The 26,209-nt window shown below is 43.5% G+C and overlaps 1 protein-coding gene and 1 long non-coding RNA gene across 2 annotated transcripts in view; one reads left to right on the plus strand and one right to left on the minus strand.

Annotated features, from left to right (window-relative positions):
- Window positions 1-26,209, plus strand: part of LOC119648162 (sensory neuron membrane protein 2) — a 208,885-nt gene that overhangs the window by 52,035 nt on the left and 130,641 nt on the right.
- On the minus strand, window positions 13,883-14,382 carry LOC119648163. The gene is made up of 3 exons (XR_005249025.1): window positions 14,203-14,382; window positions 14,048-14,064; window positions 13,883-13,987 (listed from the first exon to the last, which is right to left on the minus strand). It is a non-coding gene; the product is annotated as an uncharacterized LOC119648163 (long non-coding RNA).

A 26,209-nucleotide genomic window follows, 5' to 3' on the forward strand; every position in this document is an offset into this window, starting at 1 on the left:
CGACGCCGTGCTGTCCATTACGAGAGCCCGACCCAGTCACCAAGTCAGACGACTCCCGCCGGTTATCCGTACCGGACCTCAAATTTCTCCTTCTTCTCATTGTTGGTGGTGCATTTTATCCCTAGCTGCCAGGTGTTGAGATAGCTTCCTTAGTGAGTAATCTGCAAGACTGCAAAGTTCCTGCACTTTCCTCACCTACCCCCTGAGACGCTGTGGTGGCGTACAGCCATTCAGACTGAAGCAATCCATCCCTCCTCCTTTCACAACCGGGCTTGGGACCGGCTTCGGCAGAGTTATTATTATATATTATATCCGAGTTATCACAATCTCGGCAGATGCCGGATTTTACCTAATACTAGCACTAAGTGCCAAGCATTTAGGCTCGGACGACCCTACCTACTTAAAAACTAAAGGGGCACTGGTGGTGGTGGCCGGTGGTAGGTCAGTGGGAGAATCCGTCGAGTACCCCCCGCAACATCGAGCACGTATGCAGAATGGTGTACTTCTGCATGGTTTGAACCAGACTGTGCGAAAGTCCCAGGACATCAAGGGAAGCCGTCAGGGATTTAGGTACAATACCTGTAGCTGACAATATTATGGGAACTACAACCACCCGCTCGAGACGCCAAATTTCTTTGATTTCACGAGCCAATGGCTCATAGTTCACCTTCTTCTCCACGTATTTCCGTTCAATGTTGCTATTATGGGGGATAGCAACATCAATAATATACGCGGAGCGACCCGTCTTGTCAACTAGCAGTACGTCAGGCTTGTTGTGTGCGGTATGGCGATCAGTCAGAACTTGCCGGTCCCAATACATACTGTAAGCAGAACTATCAAGTACTGCTTGCGGCTCATATCGGTAAACCGGACATGTCCCCGTGATCAGCCCATGCTTATATGCAAGGTTTTGATGGATAACCTTACATACAGCATTATGCCTGGTGATGTACTGCACCGGTGCCATAACAGTACAGCCAGAAATGAGATGGTCCAAAGTCTCTAACGCCGAACCACACATTCTGCACTGGTCGTTCTCCACCCGTTCTTTCATGATGAGCTTTTTATAAGCTCGGGTGGCGACCACGCCATCCTGAATGGCACACATGAACCCCTCCGTCTCAGCAAAGAGCTCCCCAGCACACAGCCACCTGTTCGACAGATGCAAATCGACAAATGGCTGCCAAAGACAATTCACGTGTTTACCGTGCATTGGCTTCGACTTCCATTCCTCGATCCGCTCCTGGTCCGACTTCACCCCACTCAGAGGATTGAAAGATCGATCCTTCAAGTTAAGTGGAGTCAGTCCACAGTCTGCCTTACAGGCAGCCGCATGCAAGGGGCTCGCCTGCTCTTTACTGTAAAAATAAGCGCGCAGCGAGTCGACTTGCGATGATGTTGCGCCGCCACGTCAACCACGCCCCTACCTCCGATGTCACGAGGCAGGTTCATCCGCTCCACGGCAGACTTTGGGTGATGCATTCGGAATTTGGACATAGTTGTCCGTATCCGCCGCTCGACGTTTTCCAGGTCGGTCTTCGTTCACGGCAATATTCCGAATGCATAAGCCTGTGAAGGGATAGCGAATACATTCAACGCGCTTATTTTATTCTTCCCCGAGAGATGCGATTTCAGCACCAGCTTTACACGTCGCAGGAATTCGGACAGCAGAGCTTCTTTCAGATCACCAACTCGAGCATGAGTTCCTTGCAGAATTCCTAGGTACTTGTAGAAGTCTGTCTCGGTCATAGCTTCGATGTGGAGGTCACCAATGCTATGTCCGGCATGCGGCTCGTGATGACCTTTGCGAATGGCTTGGATTCGACATTTGTCTAATCCAAACTCCATCCGAATATCACGGCTGAACATGTCTATTATTCGCAACAGACTTCTAAGATGGTTGTCAGTACCAGCATACAGCTTGATGTCATCTAGGTACATCAAGTGTGTCAGTTCGCACTTAGCACGTAGGCCATATTTTATTGCAAAACCATGCCCTCTAGCATCATTCAGTAGCCATGAAAGGGGGTTCAGTGCCATACAAAACCAAAGAGGACTCAATGAATCCCCCTGGAAGATGCCCCTCCGAATACGGATGGGCTCTGAGGTATTAGCACCCTCAGATGTACGGACTGACAAGGTGGTATGCCACCCTTCCATGACTGTCGCCAAAAACTTTATTAGTTTCGGATCAATGCGATACAGATGTAGGATGTCGATTAGCCAGGTATGCGGAACGCTATCAAAAGCCTTGGCATAATCGATATAGCAACTGAAGAGGTTTCTTTGGCCTCTAGTTGCTTGTCCTACAACTACCGAGTCGATAATGAGTTGCTCTTTGCAACCCCTTGACCCAACTCAGCAGCCCTTCTGCTCCTCGGACAGAATTTTGTTGGTCTCGAGGTGCGCATTGATCCTTCCACTAATAATGGACGTGATGAATTTGTAGAGGATTGGTAAGCAAGTGATCGTTCTTGTGTCTGCGGGGTCCTGCACCGTGTCCTTCTTAGGGATAAGGTAGGTAATTCCCGCAGTGAGGAAAGGTGGAAATTCCTCCGGCCGACTCATGACCTCATTTATACTGCGTGCCAACCGACTGTGTACGTTGGTAAATTTCTTATACCAGAAATTCTGCACCCGATCCAGACCTGGGCCCCTCCAGTTCTTCGAGATGTTTATGGCTCGTCGAACTTCCTCTTCGGTAACATCCGCGAAATTCATGCCAGGTGTATTGGCATGGCGGGTGCCTTCGGCGGTGATCCACTCAGCATGCTCTGCATGCTGGGCAGGTAACCCCCAAAGTCCACCCCAATACTCTTTCGCTTCCGTCACCGAGAACTGTATTGTCTGGGCGCTCTGTTGGGATTCGTTGAGAGATCTGAAAAAGCTCCGCTGGTTCCTCGTGTATGTTGCATTCTGGACACGTCTGGAATAACTTTCGCCATACCGTCGTAGCCGACTGCATATGACAGAAAGTTTCTGTTTTAGTGTGTCCAGAATTTCAACTACGGGTGTCTCACAGGGGATGGCATAGTTCCGGTAAACCCTCTGCACTTTATTTCTCACCCGTCGGCTGGCATTGCCAGTGCTGATCTGAATCAGTCTAGCAATATCCTGCCTTAGTGAGTCCCGCCGACGTTCTAGACGAATTTTCCATGGTGGATCTCTTTTGTCACTCAAACCAATAACGCGAAAGCGAATCTTCTGACCGTGCAATCTGATAGCCGCAACTGCACCACAATACACAAGTGATTGTAGTTGCAGCAGCGACATATCAGCACACAGTCGAGACGCAATCTCATCATTGATTTGAGATAGAATTCCCGGAGTTGCTGGAGATGCATAGAGCCTGGGAATACCTGGTCTATGCAAAGGATCCATATCCGAGAATTCTATACACGCTCTTTGGAATTCGTCCCGAACTTCAGCGGAAACCTCAGCTGGACGGTGGAGAAGAGTGCTTCGGCGAGTACTGAACCTGTTGCCTGCAGTGCGGCGTGGTGTTGTTGATGCCGCCGCCTCTGCCCCCATCGTCTCTCGGTCACCAGTTTCCCCGATGACTTCAAGTCGAACACGTTCCCTGATGGTGGCCGGGATTGTGTCACTGCGAGTGATGAAGCGGTACTGGTCTGCGACTCGCTGCACAGTCACGTGCGCGAATTGCGGGAAACGCTCGACGAATCTCTGGTGCAACAAGGGGCGGTAAGATGTTGTACCCGCCCCCGCCGTTATTTCGTAGTAGGAGCGGATGATGAAGAGGTTCATTTCTTCAGTCCATTTCATCCGCTTCCTACGCGAACCTGCTGAAGTGGTCGCCTCAGGTTGTGGCGAAACAACTGCAGCAGGCGGAGCTGTGCTCCTGGTCGTCGTGGCGCCTAGACGTCGAACCGCCCCACGACTAGCGGTTTCGACGCCGTGCTGTCCATTACGAGAGCCCGACCCAGTCACCAAGTCAGACGACTCCCGCCGGTTATCCGTACCGGACCTTAAATTTCTTCTTCTTCTCATTTTTTGGTGGTGCATTTTATCCCTAGCTGCCAGGTGTGTAGATAGCTTCCTTAGTGAGTAATCTGCAAGACTGCAAAGTTCCTGCACTTTCCTCGCCTACCCCCTGAGACGCTGCGGTGGCGTACAGCCATTCAGACTGAAGCTATCCAGATATCGGCATGGAGGGTATTTCGGAGCCCAGGCACCGTATAGTGGCAGCCTGCTGATTTTTTTCAGATTTTTCGGTTTGGTAGTTTCTGAGAATGGCCCCCTTAAAGAAGTGATCACTTTCAACCCCGTGCGCTCCCCACCCTTCCAACGAATGTCAAAACTAAGATCGGCTTTGAAAAGTACTAATCGAGGCCTTTAATTTGATACCCCACATGACTATATTTGATGAAAAAAAATTGTACACTCCCCTTTTGCATGTATGGGGCACCCCCTTAAATTCGCCGTAAAAGGATGTAATTCACTGTATGCGTGAGCGTTCACAGTTCCCACCTTTCTACCAAATTTGGTGTCAATCGCTATAACCGTCTCCGAGAAAAATGCGTGTGACGGACAGACGGACAGACAGACAGTAAACCGATTTTAATAAGGTTTTGTGTTTTCTCCGAGAAAAATGCGTGTGACGGACAGACAGACAGACAGTAAACCGATTTTAATAAGATTTTGTGTTTACACAAAATTGAAAAATGTTGAAAGGTAAATTTTTGGCGCCTTGTTCAACTTTCTTTTTTGTAAATTTTGGTGTTTTTTCACGGTTTCTTTAATGCATAAAAAATCGTCCATTGAATCGGAATTACCCTAGTTTGCAAACCGTAGAAACATGTTTTGAATAAGTCGGGAACATTTCTAAGAATTTCTTTGGATAGATTTTGGGCTATGGTGGCAGCTGAGTTTTAACATGCAGTTTCGAGAAAAAAGGCATTTAAAAATTAGAATATGGTTACTAACCATAAAGTCTTAAGTCAATAAACCTTCGGTTTCTTAAAAAACACATTTAAAGCCTTAGTCATTCGAACGTCGTTCGGACTGGTAAATTCGCACTTCATTATGACGGTTAACGTAAACCTGACATATGACATTTGTTTAACAGTTATTTCTGAATGACTCCGAATATCGAAAAATCAATTTGCCCGAAAATCGAGTCCTTGGATCCGATACACGGGATGACCCCCTTGAAGGATTATTTTGAAGTCCATCCCTATGCGACCTCCACCAAATAAACGAATAGATAGATGAATTAAAAATGGAGCATTTTGTCAAGCAGTAACTGCAATGTAAACAATACTCACTCACTTAGAAGGGAAGCAACTTTAGGCTGCCTTAAAGCGTGTGTGCTACTATCTTTCTTTGGATCAACAAATTTCAAACCAACCCCGAAGATGGAAGTCTTTATGAAAGAAATTGAAGTCAGCATTGGAAATTCACATAATGCAACGTAATATAAGACATAACTTTCATATATATATTTTTTTTTTGTGCGTACACGGAGGTGGAAAATCTTAGAAAGACACGACCGCCGCAGCTCCGCCGCCCGAACGGCGGAACAACAGCGGGCGCGTGTGGGATTCACACCCACTAAAAACCACCCCCGGTCTCTCCAGCTCCAGCCCCGCGGGACCACCATTGAGGTATTACTTCGCGGGGTAGGTTTGCTCTTAGGCACTCATCCTTCTCCTATTTGCAACTTTCCTCCTTCTTTGTTCCTTCTGCAACTCCTCCTGCATTTGGATGATTGCGGAGCCAACCGCAAGCCACTTCTCCTCGGACTCCAGCATCTCAGTAACCAAGCTCTCCGGGGTCCCGCTCCTGCCCAGCACCTGGTTTAAGCTCCTTCTCTCCATCGCAAATCGTGGGCAGTGAAACATCACATGCTCTGGATCCTCCGGTATGCCATCGCATCTGGGACAGTTCGGAAAATCATCCAACCCAAAGCGGTGCAGATACTGTCTGTAGCAACCACCGTGTCCCGTGAGGAACTGGGTAATGTGGTAGTTTGTATCCCCATGTTTTCGCTCATGCCACACCCTAATGTTGGGAATGAGCCTGTGCGTCCACCAACCTTTCGCAGACTCGTCCCATCTGCGTTGCCAGAGATCAAGCGACTCTGACCTTGCCGCATTTCTACGCTGTGCATGCCCCTCCATATGTCTTGCATTGTACAGGACACTCATTTCGTTGGCCAGAATGTTAACCGGGATCATGCCTGCCACCACCAATACTGCCTCATCTAATGTGGTTCTAAAAGCACTGCAAACCCTCAAAGCCATCCGCCGGTAAACCGAGTTCACCTGCTTCCGTCTCTGAGAGTTTGCAAGCGCCTCTGCCCACACAGGCGACGAGTAGAGCAGGATGGAGCGCACCACTCCGGCTAGCACCAACCTCCGACAATGTTTCGGCCCACCAATATTTGGCAACATTTTTGCAAGTGCCGTGCTGGCCCCGGCTGCCTTATGGCATGCATACTCTAGGTACTCCCTAAAACTCAATTTGGTGTCAATTATTACCCCCAGGTATTTGATAGCCGGCTTTGATACGACCGTATGTCCACCGACCTCCACTTTGACAGTGTTATTTTTCCTGCGTTTCGTTATCAAGACCGCTTCCGTTTTCGCGTCCGCCAAGGTCAGCCCGGCCTTTTCCAGCCATGACTTTACCGCTCTCACTGTTTCCGTTGCGTAAACCTCCACATCTTCTGGGTGTTTTGCTGCAACAACCACAGCTAGGTCATCAGCAAAGCCGACAATCGTAGTCCCCTCTGGGACGGGAAGAGCAAGCGCCCCATTATATATGATATTCCACAACAGGGGACCAAGTACCGATCCCTGTGGTACCCCGGCTGTGACAATGTCCTCTTTGGGGCCCTCATCCGTCCCGTACCAGAGAGTCCTCTCTGAGAGGTAGTTTTCCACCAAATTCGCTAAGTATCCGGGGACACCTATGTCAGCCAACGCCCGTTTAATTCTATTCCAGTTGGCCGAGTTGAATGCGTTTTTGACATCCAACGCCACCACGGCACAGCAGCCGCCAGAAATCAGTGCACCTTTTGCCAGGTTTACCACCATTCCAATTGCGTCCACCGTAGAGTGAGCACGTCGGAAACCAAACTGGCGTTCCGACAAACCATTGCTGGCTTTGACGATGGGCCGATGGCCCGATGTTGTAGATGACTCTCTCCATCATCTTCCGCATTGTATCCAACAGGCAGATAGGACGATACGACGTTGGGTTTTCAGGTTGCTTGCCAGGCTTCGGAAGCAACACCAACTTTTGCTTTTTCCACTGGGCGGGGAATATTCCTTCTTTTAGGCACGCCTCGAAGGTGTTGGCGAAAAGGTCGGGCCTAGTCTTTACTGCCAGTTTCAAAGCTCGATTGGGGATGCCATCTAAACCTGGGGACTTGTTGTCACCGAACCTATCACATATTTCCCGCAGCTCCTCCACAGTTACAGGCGGTATTATGCCGTCATTTGGCTGGACAAAAATTTGCCTTCCCCTATTTTCGTGGTGAGGGAACAGAGTGGTAACAATCTGTTTCAGGAGGCACGAACAGGTCACCTGGGGTGATTTCCGAAGCCTTTTCATCACCACTCTGTAAGCCTCGCCCCAAGGGTTTATGTCGGCATGGTCGCACAGTTGTTTGAAGCAGTTCTTTTTGCTCCTTCGAATGGCTTCCTTTAGGCGGCCACGCAATTGCTTGTGTGCCTCCTCTCGACCGTCGCCACCGGGTTTTCCCCTGAGCCTCTGGCAAAGCCTCCTTGCCCGAAAACATGCGGCTCGCAAACTTGCGATTTCGTTGTTCCACCAGTAGTTGGGTTGCCTACTGGGGAGCAATCGCCTTCTGGGCATAGTAGCATCGCATGCTTCCGTCACCGATCGAGTGATCTGGGTGGCTTTCTCTCCAGCCGTACCATTCAGGGATATGTCGGATTTGAGCAGCGCGGAAAACGTGTCCCCCTCGAACGCTTTCACTGTCCAGCCAAGCATACCACCCGGCATTTTGCGAAAACTCTTTTTCGAGCTCGATCCGCCCTTGATCTCTATGCAGATTGCCTGGTGGAGGCTGTGAGTATAGTCCTCACTGACATACCAAGCGGTTCTACTGGCTAAAGTGGCACTCACGTATGTCAGGTCCACTGTAGACCCCAGGCCCCTTCCCCGGAAAGTGTACGAAGACCCAACATTCGCCAGTACCACGTCCAGCTCCGCGAATGCTTCGAGGAGAACAACTGACATTAGTTATCTGGCTGCCCCATTCAAGAGCCCACGTATTGAAATCGCCTCCTATTATGATCGGCCAACGTCCTCTTGCATCCAAAACAAGAGCAGCAAGCATCCGCTCATACTCGACGAGTGTAACGCTGGGTGGAGCATAGCAGCTGTAGATGTGGATGCCCTTCACCTTCGCTCTGATGAAGCCCTCCTCCGGGTGCTCCATTATTTCCTGGAAGGCTTGTTCTCCACAAGTCCACAGCGCTGCTTGGCCCGTTTGGTCTTTGACCCAAACGCTACCACCGTGGTTTCGGTATGGTTCACTTAGTATGGCCACATCTATGTTTTTCTCGCGGATGGTTTGCGCGAGTAGATCCTGCGCCGCCTCGCAGTGGTTGAGGTTGATTTGTATCAACCTCATCTGCGATTTGTGCTAAGGGCTCTCCTGTATTCCGGGCACCTGCTGCTGCCTGCAATGTGCCGATGGTCCACACCCTCCTTTCCTTTGCACAGTAGACAATTTGTGTCAGCTCCGCAGTCCTTGCTGATGTGGCCTTCCACTCCGCATCTCCTGCATTGCTTTGACCTGTCGTTTGGGTTAGTGCATGACTTCGCAATGTGACCGAAGCCAAGGCATCTAAAGCACCGTTTTAACGCCACCTGTTCCCTAAGGCGACACATAACCCAGCCTATTCTCACTCTCCCTGCTACTAACAGTTTGAGTGCGTTCTCCACTGGTAGGCTGATGATGGCGGTTTGTGTTCCCCCATAGGCTTTCCTTAGCGTTTTCACCACTGACTCTTGTAGTCCGGCAAGATCGAACTGTTTCTCCAACGCTTCGCGAACCTCCTCCTTCGTCGTGATTTCATCTATATCTTTGCAGATTATAGTGATCTCCGGTCTGCTAACTCTTATGTCGGTTTCCTGCCCTAAAGTCTTCCCGATTTGGCTTAAGAATTTGTCCGCGGTAACATCCTTGGATTTCTTAAGTTCCAACATAAGATCTCCCTTCTGTGACCGTCTAATACGGCTGACGTTGTCTCCCAAATTGGTGAGTTCGGGGTCTGCCTTCACTTTCCTGAGAATGTCGGCGTATGACCCTTCGCCTCGTTTGGAAATGAAAATCACCTCCGGTCTAATCTTCTTCCATTAGATGCCACAGTAGCCAAGGTTCCCACTACTGAGGCACTGCGGTCGTTGGATATCGACGGCCGGGACCCCGCTTGCTCACTCCCAAAAACCGCCGGCACTGGGTTTCCGAAGCCCTGCACCGTAACTTCATTCTTCTTCTGCTCCTCCATGTTTGGTTTTATTTCTGGGTATCCTTTCCATAGCCAATTTTTATCCACGGGTGGGCATTTACTTCCCACCTACCCGGCCTGCGCATAAACATGCCCATACACGCACATCTCCGGATGCGTGCATGTGCATGGCCATGACACATTCGCCGAGCATTCCCTTATCCGCACGAAAGGACGCGCCTGATGGGAGATTTGGCAACTCCACACAACCTTCATATATATAATACATATATGTTTATATATAGTACACAGAACATAGCATCGGACGACGTAACATAACAGTTGCCATTTACAATTGCCAGAATGCAAGATTTGTTGCAAAAAAAATCTGAGTATGAAGCAATATGCAATATACACGTATATAAGCGTAGCTATGAATTTATTTTTTAATTATTTGAAAAGAAAAAAAAAAGAAAAATAAAATGTTTGTCCGGTCTGCCATCGGAACACTATTACCACAAAAATGCTTAGTCTTGGTAATCGAACGAACCCCATTTTACTCACTCAAGTAATCTTCAGTTGCACTGTTTCAACAATTGGTAAAGTAATATATTATTCGATAAAATATTATGCAATGTTAGGTCACGCGTATATAAAATGGGTTATTATGACATTACTCGATATATGAACTTACGTAGAATTTTAGATCGCATAAAATAGGAAAAATAGACTAGCAAATTCCTCGATCTAAGAACTAGCCACTCCCCGGGACGCTGAACCTCAATAACCACTCGTCGAGCTCGCCTAATCAGGGTCTCGTGTTGCGAGCTTCACAATTTGTTTACTATTATGGCCCATTTAATCAGAGCTCCTTTAGTAATTGCTAATGCTATGTAGTGTCATGAGTACATATCATTTTTTGGCATTGCTTAAAATACAAATTTTACTGAGCTCTGCGTAGAATGATCATCCGATAATTTGCAACTGTAAAAATAGTCTCGCCTTTAGTACCATGTGTTAGACTTTTTACTTTAATTTCATTATTTCTTATGATGCTTTAGTGTGCATTAAATCCACACAAAAAGTACAACTTTAATTTGTAACAACATTATTAAGGTAATAGTAGGTTCTGTGTTGCCGCAAAAAAGAGGGCTTTGATCTGAACGTAGTTACGAGGCTATGAAATCACCAAACAGAGTATCAAACCATCGTTGTTTCGCCTGGCTTTTGGGTCGTTTCCGTGAGCATGAGGCCTCCCGTTAGCGTGAATCACGTGGCCATACCATTGAAGGCAACCCGCTTGCAATTGTTCGGCAATCGCTGCAACCCCATATCGACCGCTGATATCCTTATTTCGGATGTGATCATGGAGTGATTTGCGTCAAGTTCAATGTAACATCTTCATCTCCATTACCGCGCCGCTTACTAAATATATATATAGCACGTGACGGGAATCTGTTAATCTGGGCTTTTAAAGCGGTCAGAATGAGTAGATTGGCATTTACTGACTAGAAGATGAACAGCAAGTATGCTTTAATGTGGTGTGACTTTATTTGTTACAAAACGCCACCTTAGGCATAGGAAAACTGTTTTTAAAGCAGGACAGCTTAAAGTACACTTCCTTCTCGGCACGAAAATCATCATCAACTGCGGAACAACCGGTATCCGGTCTAGGGCTTGCCTTAATAAGGAACTCCAGACATCCCGGTTTTGCGCCGAGGTCCACCAATTCGACATCCCTAAAAGCTATTGCTCCATCTCAGGCAGGGTCTGCCTCGTCTTCTTTTTCTACCATAGATATTGCTCTTATAGACTTATCGGGCTCATTCATATGGATTAAGCGACCCGCCCACCGTAACCTGTTGAGCCGGATCTTATCCACAACCAGACGGTCGCTCATAGATTTCGTCGTGATGTAGGCTACGGAATCGTCCATTCTTCGGAGGATTCTTCTCTCAAACGCCGTCAAGAGTTCGCAATTTTTCTTGTTAAGGACCCAAGTCTCCGAGGAATACATAAAGACTGGCATGGTGAGACGTTTCGAGGGAAACAGTTTTTATAAACTGAAAGAGACTCTGTTGGCTGCCAACAACCGTGCATGGATTTCATCGTCACATCTGTTATCGGTTGTGATTTTCGACCCTAGTTGGGAGAAATTTTCAAAGGTCTCAAAGTTGTAGTCTCCTATTTTCATTTGCTTGTCGCAGAGAGAAAATCTGATCTGTTGCTGATTTGCCTGGGGTGAAGCCTCTTTGGTATGAGCCAATGATGTTCTGGGCGTATGGGGCTACCCGGCCTAGCAAGATAGAGGAGAATATTTTATTGATGGTACTCAGCAACGTGATACCTTTATAATTGCTTCACTTGTGATATCCCCCTTTTTATGTATCAGACAAATAATGCCTCGTTGCCAGTCGTCAGGCTTCATCTTGCTGACTTGTTGGTAAAACTTCCGCGCCTGGTGCGGTTGCTCCCTGTACTTTTCTAATTCATAGATTTGTTGGTTCTCCCAGGCTTCGTTTTTCCGTCTGTGAAGTCGCTTCTCCGCTCGACGGAGTTCGTGATAAGTCTCTGCGCGTGCCCGCGTTCTTTGAGAATGCAACATAACTCGGAATGCAGAATTCTTCCATTTTGTAGCTAGCTTACATTCGTCGTCAAAGCAGCTGTTCGGACTCTTTTTGCGGCTGGGGCCAAGTATCTTTGCGGCCGTATCAATGATAACGTTCTTCAGGTGGTTATGAAGATCATTTATTGATGCTCCACCTCCAGAATCTCTGTCATCAAGGCTGAGAGGTGGCGGCGTTCAATCAGCACGTGGTCAATTTGGTTGAAAGTGGTCCCGTCTGGAGAGGCCACGTATATTCGTGGACCGCTTTCCGTGCAAACCAGGTATCTCCAACAACCATTTCGTGCGATACTGTTAACCGAATAATCCGTAGTCCGTTATCATTGGTATCCCTATGTAAGCTATGGGAGCTGACGTATCGTCTGAATATGGGCTCCGTTCCTACTTGACTGTTGAAATCTCCAACTGCATCGTAGAAGGTATCCTTCTCCGAATCTGCAGTCTCCTCTGTAGGGGCGTGAACGTTTATAAAGCTTCTAATTCTAAACTTGCCTCCCAACCTCAGAGTGGATAGCCTTTCCCTCATATTTTCAAAACCGATAACAGCAGGTTTCATTTTTTGGCTGACCAAGAAACCTACTCTGAGCACATGGTTTACTGGATGGCTGCTATAGTATATGGTGTACCGGCTCTTCTCCAGGAAAGCGGTCCCTGTCCAGCGTATCTCTTGTAATGCTGTTACATCAGCCTTATGTTGGGGGAGGGTATCGGCTAGCTGCTTAGCAGCATTCGGTCTGTACACGGAGCACACGTTCTATGAGAAAATGCGCAAATCGTTAATCCGTTGTCATTGCCGGGTTCGTCGTTGTAAAATCCATCCTGTCCGAGGTTCCTTCCGTGGCTTCGTAACATCAGTTTTCTGTGTAGGGATGTTAGCACCCCCCCCCCCCTCCAACCAGAAGGACCAGTTGGTACATTTTGTCCTGCTTTTAGGCGCGCGAGACTCCCCTTCATCTTTCTCCGCCTGCATTTTCTCATGAAGAAAGAACTCCCAGCGATCACCACGTGAAGGTGGAGATAGGGTTTGGTTGTAGAGCTGCTTGCTCTTATGCTCCATTGTGGGCACCAATCCACATTTCGCTCTGGGACCTATACTACCCTTTGACTGCCACGACGCGGCACGAAAATATTAATACTTAATTGTGCATGTTGCCAGTAGGGCATTGCATAACTACAATACCAAATGCAATGAGATGAATAAATTCTTATTGCATCTGAGGATCAAGAGGCTAAGGAAGGTTATTCTATATAAGGTTTTGTTACATGCCTCAAGAGAAAGGGTGTTGATCATGGTTAAACACAAGTCGAGAAACCGGAAGCTGGTCCCGTCAGGAGTGAAAGGTTTTGTGTATTTTTTTTATAAAGGCATTTGATTGTGTACTTGTCTCATTGGTAACTAGCATGTAATATACGTATGCATATAATATGAGAGAATATTCATTTTCGGGTGATATGTAAAAACTAAGACCTGTTGTACTAACTCAGAGCTTTCATTTGATACCCCGCATGACTATATTTGGTAAAAAAAAATTTACAATACCCACCTCCTTTGCTTATATGGCCCCCCCCTTAAATTCGACGTGCAATTATGAAACTAAATATATGCGTGAGCGTTCACAGTTCCCACCTTCCGATCAAGTTTTGTGTCGATCGCAATAACCATCTCCGTGAAAAATGCGTATGACAGACAGATAGACATGCAGACAGTAAACTGATTTTAATAAGGTTTTATTTTTTCCAACACCATATGAAGGTCCTACGTCAGCAGAAAATTCTTGTAAAAAAATGTGAAAACTTTCTTACCTTAAGTGCCGAGTTCCCATTTCGAACTTGAAATTTGAAATTTCTTATTTTAGTTAAAACTATCACTGTGGGTGCTCATTACTGACTCGGAAACAACGGTTTCAGTTTTTCGCTGAAAAGGGAGGGATGTCTAAGAACTTACGCCAAAGTAATTGAGATAGGCAAACGTTACTGTGTTGTGATAGGCTCCTAAAAGAAAATCGGTACAAAACTTGAATTTACTATCCAGAATAAAATTGTCCTATGCTATTTATTTTCTAAATGGTGCTTTTCTGCTTTTCTTACAAAAAAAAAAATGATTTGGATCGTGTAGTAAATACTGCTTACCTATTAACATAATGAAGTTATTGTCGCTTTCAAGTAGGTATCTTCCTATACCACTTGACAGCAGATGTTTCAACTGGTTTTCGGTTAAAACCAATTCCATCAGCAAAACTATTGTATAACTCTAGGCTAAATTATAATAACTATGTAAATCAGGCGAACAACCGAAAGACAAAACAATCTTCAAATCAATTACTGTCCATGTAATTACTCTTAAATAAATCAACAATTGTCGAAATTTAGACACTACATTTTTCCATGCTAAGAAACTCTTCGCATCCAATCTACTCGCATTATAAAGTAATCACTTCACTTTCACCAACTTTGCATGTCTGCATCACATACCTACAGTCATACACACAAATATAAATCACACATTTTCATGTGCAAAAAAGTGAGATGTATGTCACTGAAGGTGGTCAATGATTTTGAGAAAATGAATTATTGCTGAAAGGTTGAAAGCCCAATCAATGGGTGAAAGTGCAATTTTTGGGAAGTCATGAAAACAATTAAGGCCCACTTGAGTTCTCTGAAGACTCAAATAGCTTGATTAAGTTTATTCAAATAACTTCGAATTACATGTAGTTCCTTTCGTAGGTAGTGGCATTTTGGCAAATTCCACGAAGAGAGGTAGTTTCGCAATTTGGTTTGCAAATAGAACAATTATTTCATTTTCACTGTGAAAACAGCATGCTTATATAATTTTGGCTATATTTGAATATAAAATTTAAATCACCGAGAAACTGCCATAAAAAAACAAAATACAGAGACGAAAACTGCACAAATATCTTAATATGCGAATGAAAATAGGAAATAATATAATCTGACAACTTGTTATTCGCAAGTTTGACAGCGCCGCTATTATTTTTTTAAATCACTCTGGCCAAACTTCATTGAAGTTAACACATTTCAGAAGCAAAATGATCTGTGCTCAGCCCTCTCAAGCTGTGCTGAAGTTATTGCTCATTTTTTATCAACGTCAGAGGGCGCAAGGCTAATGAGTAAGCTGTAAGGATAACGATATATCTGAATAAAGATTATCATGGGCTCACAAAAAAAAGCTAGTTTGCCTGCTAGTCTTTGTAATTGCGATACCAGCGGGACCCGGGACATTTCGTTTTGATTCAGAGGTGTCCCCATTTCCAAGTTTTTGTTTATTGCTATATTTGTTTGTTTGTTTATTTGATATATTTTGCAATTTTGTATTACTCCCTTTTTTCAGTTGGACATTATCATATTTTAAAAGTTTTCTAAAATTGTATATACACATCTGTGTATTCGGTAAAAATAACAAAAAAAAAAATCCAGTTCGTTTCAATTTTTTTTAGAATCTGTAATCAATTATTGTCCACTGTATAGTTTCTTATTCTTTCCTCTTTTATCAATTCTTTGCTTTCGGAGGTATTGTTTTGAACAAAATTCTCTCTCGTTCTCCTAATCTTCGCTGAACATCATGGCATCGTGCAACGTCATTATCGAAATTCGTATATTCTGTTTCATTTCCGCAACATTTTGTATAGTATTATGTCCATTCGACGGTAAACCCAGCTGTTAACTGCTGTTAAATACTGTTGGTATCTTCTCTCATCTCATTCAATAGCTACGCACTTGGTTGTGGCAATGGAAGATAGCACAACGCTGGCCACACTGCCTCCTACTGTACCGCCACGGTCTTTAATAGAGTGCATTAGATGTACCATTAGCCGTTTATGGTAGTACACTTTTAAGTTTTCAATAATGCCTTGAACTGGAGTCTGTACTTTAGAAGTGCAATCAGGGGGAAGAAACAACGATACTTTCAAGATATATTCCATTTTTAAGGTTTTGTGTGAAACAAGTCCTTATAGAATCGATTCAATGTCATAGTGTCCGTCTGTCTTTTTTTCGACGTTGCGAGGTGAAAAGGTTGAAATCTACCTATGGTCATGCGAGGCTTTTACTCACTAAAACAGACCTCCTGCTCCTTTGCATACCCACGGGACTGACATTTCGATATTACGTCAAAGGGCAGGATCAGTTACGAACTGCGGCTCGTATTGGTACTTCTCATTTTCCTCCAATGTTCCTTTTTCCTTAGCGTGTTTTGGATCGCCTTCATTAATATTTATTCTTGCAAATACCGATATTTCAAGCAGGTAAGAAAGATTAACCAGCTGGATGCTTATGAAAACTGGTTCATTAGCAAATAACCGGTTGACACTAGGGTTAATTCAGATCTGGGTAATTGCTATTCCCCATTGTTTAAAAAACTCTTCAAGAAAACTAAATGAACCTCTTCTCCTTTCAGGATAGAAAAATTAGCTATTAGAATGTAATTAAATATTTATTTGTTATTCTTCTCGTGGAGAAACTCTATACCAAGTATTTGGGAGTGCCTAATTTGGATTAACACTCAATTATTTTACACCTGTTTGCAGAGTTCAACGCATTTTCCACATTAAAAGTAATTACCGAATACGAATTGCCTCTCCGAGAGTCCACTCTCCCTTTCGGTGATCGGTATAAGCCTGTTGTAGATTATCCGCTCGAACAGTTTACCGATGTCGTTCAATAGGCATATAGGCCTACAAGACGATGAATCACCCAAAAGAATTAGCACTAGCTTCTGTTGCTTTCACCTTTTCACGAAAACCCTTTCTTTGAAAAATGCCGTGAATATTTGTGGGAACCAATTTGGAACCGTCTTGACCCGCCTTATTCGGGATTGCATCTAATCTGGAGTTTTATTCACCGCAATCTTTTTCGCAGCATCAAAAACTTATTCTGTGGGTACCTCGGAAATTTCGTCGGGAACTAATTGAACAGTGGGTAGGCTCGATCCACTTGAGGTTTGTTTGAAAAGAATACTAATGATATCTTGCGGCAAATTTAGGTTCGTGATCGCCGGTAAGCGTTTATCCTTGATCGATGCCATGACTGTTTTGTACGCACCTCCACATGGCTCAGAGTCTGCTTCATTGCATAACCTCTGGAAATTTTCCGTTTTACTTCTAGAAATGTCTACTTGTTGTACTACTCAGGTCGGTTCCTGCTATGTTGACTACATCTCCCGGCTTTAAGACGAATTTTAAAACATTTATCAATTTCGGAATTTCATCAGAAGTTGGCTATTTCTTGAATACAGTGCGACGTAACATAGATGCTTTCTGTATTTTCTCAACAACATGCATGACCTTTTCTTCTGCGTTTCCCATCGGCTTTGTGCCCTGCAATAATATTGGTTCGAGCATTCGATCATCGACTTTCTTGGATATCAAATCTCCGCTCACCTAGCAATTAAGTTCTTTGAAAAGTGTCTCGCTACCAAACGTAAGGTATATTAGTGATTCCATATTCCGTCTTCGAAAAGTATTGACCCCGTGGTATTTGCCAGGACGATATTCAGTAGTGAAAATGCTTCAAGTAATATGCGACCTTTTGTATTTGTCTTGCGGCTACCCCAAGCGTTGAAATCGCCAGCAATTATAATTGGGTTGTGGTGACTTGGATCGGTAACAAGTCTATCGACTATTACTATGAATACATCTTGCGTGAGACTTGGCGCAGCATAGCAGCAATATGTATTAATGTTACCTACCTCTGTTCGTGTGAATCCATCTTCTGGGCTATTCATAGTCTTTTCAATGGCTCGGCTTCCGCAGCTACAAATTGCTGCTTCCATCTGATAACCAAACACTCTATTGATCGCATATGATGGTGACATCAATTTTGGTCTCTGTTTTGTTACACTTTGGGAGAGCAGATCCTGGGCTACCTGACAATGGTTCAAGCTCAGCTGTAGGCAATTTATTTGGTTGGTTGGTGGTTGCTTTGGTGCTGACATTGTCACCATATATTTTGTCTTGCCTTCATTGATGCGCAGTCCAACATCTCGCGTCGCCTGCTCGATCTGGATGAAGGCAGTTTGTACGTGTCGGGTGGTTCTTCCCATGATGTCGATATCGTCAGCATAGGCCAGTAGTTGGGTGGACTTAAAGAGAATCATACCCCTCGCATTCACCTCAGCATAACGGATCGTTTTTCCAGGGTCAGGTTAAAGAGGACATATGACAGGGCATCTTCTTGTCTTTGACCGTTGTTGATGTCAAATGATCTCGCCACTGATCCTGCTGCTTTAATCTGGCCTCTCACATTGGTCAGGGTCAGCCTAGTCGGTTTTATCAATTTCGCCGGTATACCGAATTCTCTCATGACCGTGTACAGTTTTACTTTGGCTATGCTATCATAGACGGCTTTAAAGTCGATGAAAAGATGATGCAACTGATGTCCATATTCCAACAGTTTTTCCATCGCTTGCCGCAGAGAGAAAATTTGATCTGTTGCTGATTTGCCTGGAGTGTTGCCTTTTTGATATGAACCAATGATGTTCTGGGCGTATGGGGATATCCGACCTAGCTGAGCTGAGAATATATTATAGATGGTGCTCAACAACGTTATACCTCTATAATTGCTGCACTGCGTGATATCCCCCTTTTTATGTGTGGGACAGGTACTGCCTCTTTGCCAGTCGTCAGGCATTGATTCACTGTCCCACATCTTGAGTATAAGTTGATGAATCGCTTGGTGTAAATGGTCGCCTCCATATTTAACCAATTCGGCTGTAAATTCATCGGCTCCTGGTGACTTCTGAATCTCAAGCCGTTAAATTGTACGGACTGCTTCTTTTATGCTTGGTGGTGGCAGTATTAGTCCGTTATCTTCAGTTGGAGGTCCCGATTCGCCGATGTTCTGGTTGTCCAGTAGTTCATCAAAGTACTGAGCCTCTCGTTCCAATATGCCCATTCTGCCGGAAATCAGGTTTCCCTCTTTGCCTCGGCAGGATGAGCGTGAGTAAGGCTTCATCTTGTTGACTCGTTTGTAAAATTTGCGCGCCTGGTGCGATTGCTCCCTGGACTTTTCTAGTTCGCAGACATCTTGGTTCTCCCAGGCTTCATTTTTCCATCTGTGAAGTCGTGATAAGTCTCGGCACGTCCTTTGAGAATGCATCCTTACTCGGTATGCGGCGTTACTAGCTTACATTCATTGTCGAGCCAGCCATTCTGACTTCTTTTGCGGCTGGAGCCGAGTATGTTTGTGGCCGTATTTATGATAACGTTCTTCAGGTGATTGTGAAGATCATTTGTTGATGCTTCACGTTCAGGATCTCTCTTGAATGCGGTTATTGTGGCATCCATTTCCCCCTTATAGTTATTGCGGAGAGCTGTATTGTGAATGGCTTCAGTGTTAACTCTCACCTGATTGTCAGAGGGAATTCTGAGTCGTGTTGATGTTCAGGCTCGGAGCACCATACCAATGAGGTAGTGATCTGAGTCTATATTGGAATGTTCTGGCATTCATCAAGGCTGAGAGGTGGCGTCGATCGATCAACACGTGGTCAATTTGATTGAAAGTCTTTCCGTCTGGAAGGGCTCACGTTAGATTTTGGATCGCTTTCCGCGAAAACCAGGAACTTCCAAGAACCATTTCATGTGACACTGATAATTGAATAATCTGCAGTCCGCTATCATTTGTATTTCGATGTAAGCTATGGGATTCAACGTATCGCCTGAATACGGGCTCCGTCCCTACTGGCTGTTAAAATCACCAAGTACGATTATGATATCATACCTGGACAGGAGCTAAGGGTTGGTTCCACTGCCTCGTAGAAGGTATCCTTCCCCGACTGTGCAGTGTGACTGTGTCTCTGTATATCCGAAGCGTTTAGCTTCTGGTGTTTCGTTTTGTTTATCAAAGAAATTAATCACAGTGGAGTTTCACAAATTTCTAGTTTCCATTTACATGGTGTTCTATCGTCACGCAATTTGTGTAATTAGTGTCGAGATAGGATGCAAACTTATCAACCACCCATGCTATAATACTTTTGTTTGCAGTCTCAATTGCTAAAATCTGAAATCTGTTGTTGGTGCTGAATTGTCGGATTTCCTATTGCATTAGACGATTATGAACTAAGCCGTCTGTTAACGATGGGGAAGAAGCACCGACGTGTTTGGCTGACGGTGGGCTATATACACCAAGATCGGTATAGTTATTATTCAATTTATTCAGGAGTTTATGGTCCGTTTTGGTGACAATCTCCTTTGAGTCATCTGGTTTTCGGTGAATTCATCTTAGGTAAACAGAAAGTCAGTTGTTTGGCATTGTGCATATTGACGGTGCATAAATGTGTAAATATCTCAGCGGATTATACAAACATCTGTGGCCTTTGCAGTAATTTCGAACTTTCACAGTGACTTAACAGCATCAAAAGATCGAAGGTTTTACCGCAACCCAGCCCTTCCGACGAAATACTATTGGATCTAGCTGACTTCCCATGTTGAATTAAAATTTAAACTTTTTGTAAAGCTTTTAGGTCTTCTCTATACTGTGTTCAAAAACAGTGGACAGTAATACACAAATTTTTCTTTTCACGGTTTTGAATGTAAAACAATCGGTCTGTCTATCTGTCTTTTATCAGAAACGGTTATTCCGATTGACACAAAATTTCGAAAGAAGGTGGGAACTTTGCACGCTCACACATGCAGTTAGTTACATTTTTCTACATTGAGTTTCAGGGGGCTTCCTCATACATGCAAAAGGGATATGTGACATTTTTTTCACCGAATGTGGTCATGCTGCATATCAAATGAAAGATCTCGATTAGTACTTTAGAGTACGGGGACCAAAGTGATGATTTCTTTAATGGACTCATTCTCAGAAACCATCCAACCGAAAAATTGACTATAAACCTAGAGGTACAGTAATATAGAATATAATATAAAGCATGATTTAATACTTCGTTTTGTTGTTTGTTTGATCAAAATCGTATTATTATTAATAAAATTGCTGTAGCTCAATTTGTCTTTTCTTGCTGCAACCCAAAATACTAAATATCAATTGACATACTGAATATACATATACATTAGGGGCTACGTACAAATGGGATATTTCTTGTCTCAAATATACTTACAGACGAAATAAAACAAAACCTTCCAAACCTGAAGGGTCTAGCTTCCAGTTTCCCGACTTGTTTTAAATAATTTCATGGATTAATGACCTTTTTTCGTTTGTCATTTGCTTTCGAAGAAATGATGCTCACTTTTCACCTGACCATCAAATATATTCATTGTCATTCATTGTCTGCAGGTATAAAAGATTTTGTTTCCCTGTGGAAGAAACGATGAGTACATTACAGTTCCGTGTGCACATAGTTAAAAATTCAATTGCCCTCTATTTTTTAAACAACAAATAATTTGATCTGAAAAGCACTGTAATGATAATATTCAACCTCATACCCCTCACACTTGAAATTCGAAATTATCAGCAAATGTGAAGAATTTCATCAATAACAGATCCAAACAAGTCGGTATATTGGAAGCTGGACGCTTTGGATGTGGAGGTTTTGTGTTCACCTTGTCTGAAAAATTGCCTATGCATGGCTTTCCATTCGTACATAGGTCAAAATTAAAAATAGTCCTTAGCTGTATACATTTTCAAACTCTAACTCCACCGTTGATATTAATTTACTGGGTTTGATATGATGACCTCGTCCATGTCTTAGAATGCGATAAACTCACGGGAAATGCACAATTTTGACGTTGTTAATAATAATTGGATTCCAAAAGTGTGTACTATACTATTACGTGTAATGGTACCACATTTTGTACTTCTGAGATGAACTTACGGAGAAAATTTCGTAAATATGGTAATATGCTATTATTATCTTTATTTGAGCAGATATCGGAATGGTATGTATTTTGAGCCTAGGTTTCGAATGGATGTACCATTGTGAATTTTGCAGATTTTTCGGTTGGATAGATTCTAAGATTGAGACCTGTTACTCTTTTTGAGGCATACATTTTTAGCCCTCCCTGTTCTGTTTCAATCAGTATCAGAAATAAGATCAGTTTCGAAAAGTACTAATGGAGTCCTTTTATTTGATACTCTACATGACCATATTCTGTATAAAAATATTTTACAGAGAGACAGAGCCACTACCTTTGATCCTTCACTGAATCGGCTCAGACCCTATAGCTGCGTTAAAACTGACAAAGACATCCTATAATTTTCCAAACGCACAAAACTAACTTTTTGCCCTCAGCATCCTCTAAAATTTACAGTTTATCCGCATTCTGCTTTGTTAACATTCAAATTACTCCAATGACCTCAAATTGAGTACACAAATTAATATTCGATTTTTTTTTACCTCTTATGCGTCTACTTAACATTCGTTTATTCAGGGTTGTATTAGATTCATTTTCTATCGATATTTATAGATTTTTAAAGCTATAGAATATACGCATATACGTACACAGCCTAAATATTGAATATCCATTTTCTATTTCTATATTGTCTAGTTTAATACTCGCATAAGTTAATATAGTATTTTGTATTTTAAATCTTTTTTGTATTTTAAAACTTTGCTAATATCATATTTAGAAATAGTAGATTTGGTTTAAATCAATATACGGACACTCGAGTTAGTGCAGTTGCTTTGTTATTAGTTCATAGAACACAAGTGCGTATTTAAGAGACCGGCAACGTTTACAGCCTTCCTTGTAATGTGACCTATCCACCGCTAGTTCCGCCTTTTAATTTACATGTCTATCGAAACCTGTCTGATATGCCGACACAGTTCATTGTTCCAGATTGTGTCAACCGGAGTACTCCGATGAGATACCATAGAGGGATGTTATCGAAAGTTTGGAGCTTCCGAGTAACAGCGGCGGTCACTGCCCACGTGCTGCTCCCATGAAACAATACAGAAAAGACATTGGTGTGGAAAAACTCAACTCGATGTTGGAGTTGGGTATCTGTATTTCCAGATTTTGGACAAAACAGGGCAGGCGGATCTAACATTAATAATGCGTCGGGTAATATTAAGTTCAATATTAACGTCAGCAGAAACAACGCTATCAGCATAAACATATGAATTGTCCTGTCTTGAAGAAAGAGGTATTAATTCCTCCCGCATCCGCCGAATAAGTATTAAGAAGATCGTCGATTATAAAATGCAACCTAGTTGCATTCCTCAAAGATTTTACCTCGGTGGAGCATTTGGCAACTGACATTTGCTCCATCATATATCGCTGTCAGTGTCTTGGAATGCCTTTCCAGCGTACAAATATACTCAGCTATTAAGTGGTACGATAATTTAGCCGTTTTTAAGGTTTTGTTTCGCAAACAAAACCTTACTAAAATCGGTTCAATGTTTGTCTGTCTGTGCGTCTGTCTGTCTGTATGTCTATCTGTTTGTCTGTCTTTTTTGTTTTCGGCCTTGGAGGGTGGAAAGGTTCAAAACTACTGCTCGCTCCTGCCACGCAGTTATGTGAGACTTCTACTCACTAAGACCACCTTTTTCTCATTCCACTCTCCCCACGAAATTCCTATAAAGTATTGCGTCGCGGGGCTGGATCAGCTTTTAACTGCGGCTCATTATGGTTGCCTCCCTTCCTTGTTTTCGTCGTAGTTCTTCCTGCCTAAGCTGTTGGTGAATAGCTTGCAGTTCCCTTACAACCTGGTTCTACGCATCCGTTGACTCCAGCATAAACTCCACAATGTTTTCGGGTGTTAAACGTTTGTCTGCGACCGCTTCCATTCTTATTTGGTGCGCGGTGAACCTGGGGCAATCAAATATGACATGCTCCGCATTCTCAGCCACGTTACCACATCTTGGGCAGCATGGTGATTCGTCGTGACCAAATCGATGTAAATAAGCACGATAACTTCCATGTCCACTTAAGAATTGTGTTAACTCGTAGCTTAATTCCCCGAACGAAACCAAACCATCTCCGACTATCCGGAATAATGCAGTATGTCCAACGACTAGTTTGGGACTGGTCCCATCGCTTTTGCTACCATTCGATAGCTTCCCACCGTGCCGGCTGCCTTCGAAATGCGCTAGACTCTCCAGCTGCATACGTTTTGTCGTAGAGTCGCCGGCCTTCTTTCGCCAAGATGTCTATGGGGAGCATCCCTGCTAATACATATGCTCCTTCTCCTGATGTTGTCCGATACGCACTGCATACCCGGAGTGCACTTAGCCGATACGCCATTCCCAATTTTCGGCAGTTCACTTTGTTATTCAGAGCAGTTGCCCAAACTGGAGCAGCGTAGAGTAGCACGGAGCTGACTACCCTAGAGAGCAGAAGACGTTGACTTTGTCTTGGCCCACCAATGTTTGGTAGTATCCTCGAGATCGTTGCAGCGATGGAAGACGCTTTAGGTCCGGTGTATTCAATGTGTCTTTTGAAGTTGAGTCTTCTGTCAATAATTATTCCCAAGTATTTGAGCGATGGTTGGGAGTAAATTGTTTTTTCGTCAACTTTGATTTTCACAGTTCTTTTCTTGCTAATGAGAACTAATTCTGCTTTATGTTCAGCAAGTGAAAGGCCAGAATCTCCCATATCGTTTCATTTGCATAGATCTAGATCTCGTTTTGGTGCTTTGCAACCACTGTTATTCCGATATCATCGGCGAAGCCAATAGTTGTCACATTGTCCGGCAGGCGTAGCGTCAACACTCTGTCTGTCTGTCTGTCTGTCACAAGCACTTTTCTCAGAAACAGCTATACCGATTGACACGAAATTTAGTGAGAAGGTGGGAACTGTGGACCCTCAGACATGCAGTGAGTGATATCCTTCTAGGTTGAATTTAGGGGGGTCCCCATACATGTAAAAGAGCGTGTAAAAATTTTTTCAGCGAATGTAGCTATGTGGGGTATCAAATGAAATGTCTCGATTATTACTTTTCGAAACCGGTCTTAGTTTTGAGATTTGTTAAAAAGGCGGGGAGTGGTAGGGGTGGAAAGTGATGATTTCTTTGACAGAGCCATTCCCAACCGGAAATCTGAAAAAAATCATGAAGCTGCCTTTATATGGTGCCTAGGGCCTCAAAATACTCTCTATATCGATATCTATTCAAATTAAGCTATTAATAGTATATTTCCATATTTTTGGTCAAATTGAGTAAAACCCCCCTTAAGTTTACCCAAAAGTTATGAAAGTTGGTAGTAGTATAAAATATAATATGAAGCATATTATCCCCAAGTTTGATCAAAATGATACTATTACTAACAAAGTTACAGTAGCTTAAAGTTGACTCTCCCCTGTAAATTTACTGGAACTAAATATCAATATCACACTAAAGTGTGTAGTCAGACATGCTAAATGCATATACATAACGGGCTACGTACAAATGGGATAGTTCTACACTCAAATATACTCACAGAAGAAGCAAACAAAACTTTTCATATCTGAAGCGCCCAACGTCCTTTTACTGGAATATAATTCGATATCTCTCGAACTTCGCATCATCCCTGGTTTGAAAAGTGTGGGCGTCCACTCAGATTGAACTTGTTACGAGACACCTGTCGCAAATAATGTGTAAACAAGATTTATTAATTCACATTAGGATAAGATGAACTCGATTGAACTGATTGCCGGAAGGTGCGAAGTATAAAATATACATAATGCACACGAATTGGCTTACATAGAGGCAGCCGCATTAGATTGTGTTGTAATTTACATATTTACCTGTAGTTTGTGCCAATGTTGGCTGGCATTTTAACTGTTATGCGAAAACAATTAATGATCTATTTTGAGAGATTAAAGCTCGGAGAAAGTGCTGACAGAAAGAAATATTGCCTTAAGAATTTCAAATATATTTTGAACAGCTTTTGTTGGATGGTAATAAATCATTGATTGGGCAACGGCCTAAAGTTGAACCTGGATCTTAATTCGTGTTAGAGCGCTTTATTTCGAGTTTCAAGGAACGGTTTGTTAAGAAACAATGTGGTCAGTATGTTCACCCAGGATCACTAATTGATATCCAATCTGCCAGTGAGATTTCAACTGTGTCCTTCTGTTGGGGAAGTCCCTAGCCACTAACCGATCCGGGCATGTAGCATGGCAGACTTTGATTAAGAAAAAAACGGGGCAAATGCTTCTATTATAGAAAACATCTTAATCAATGCGAAAGTTCAGCAGAAGAAAAAATGCTAGCCTTGTTATTGTATCATAGTTGCTTTGCTTCA

Source organism: Hermetia illucens, chromosome 2, assembly GCF_905115235.1.
Source record: "Hermetia illucens chromosome 2, iHerIll2.2.curated.20191125, whole genome shotgun sequence".
Classification (NCBI taxonomy): Eukaryota; Metazoa; Arthropoda; class Insecta; order Diptera; family Stratiomyidae; genus Hermetia; species Hermetia illucens.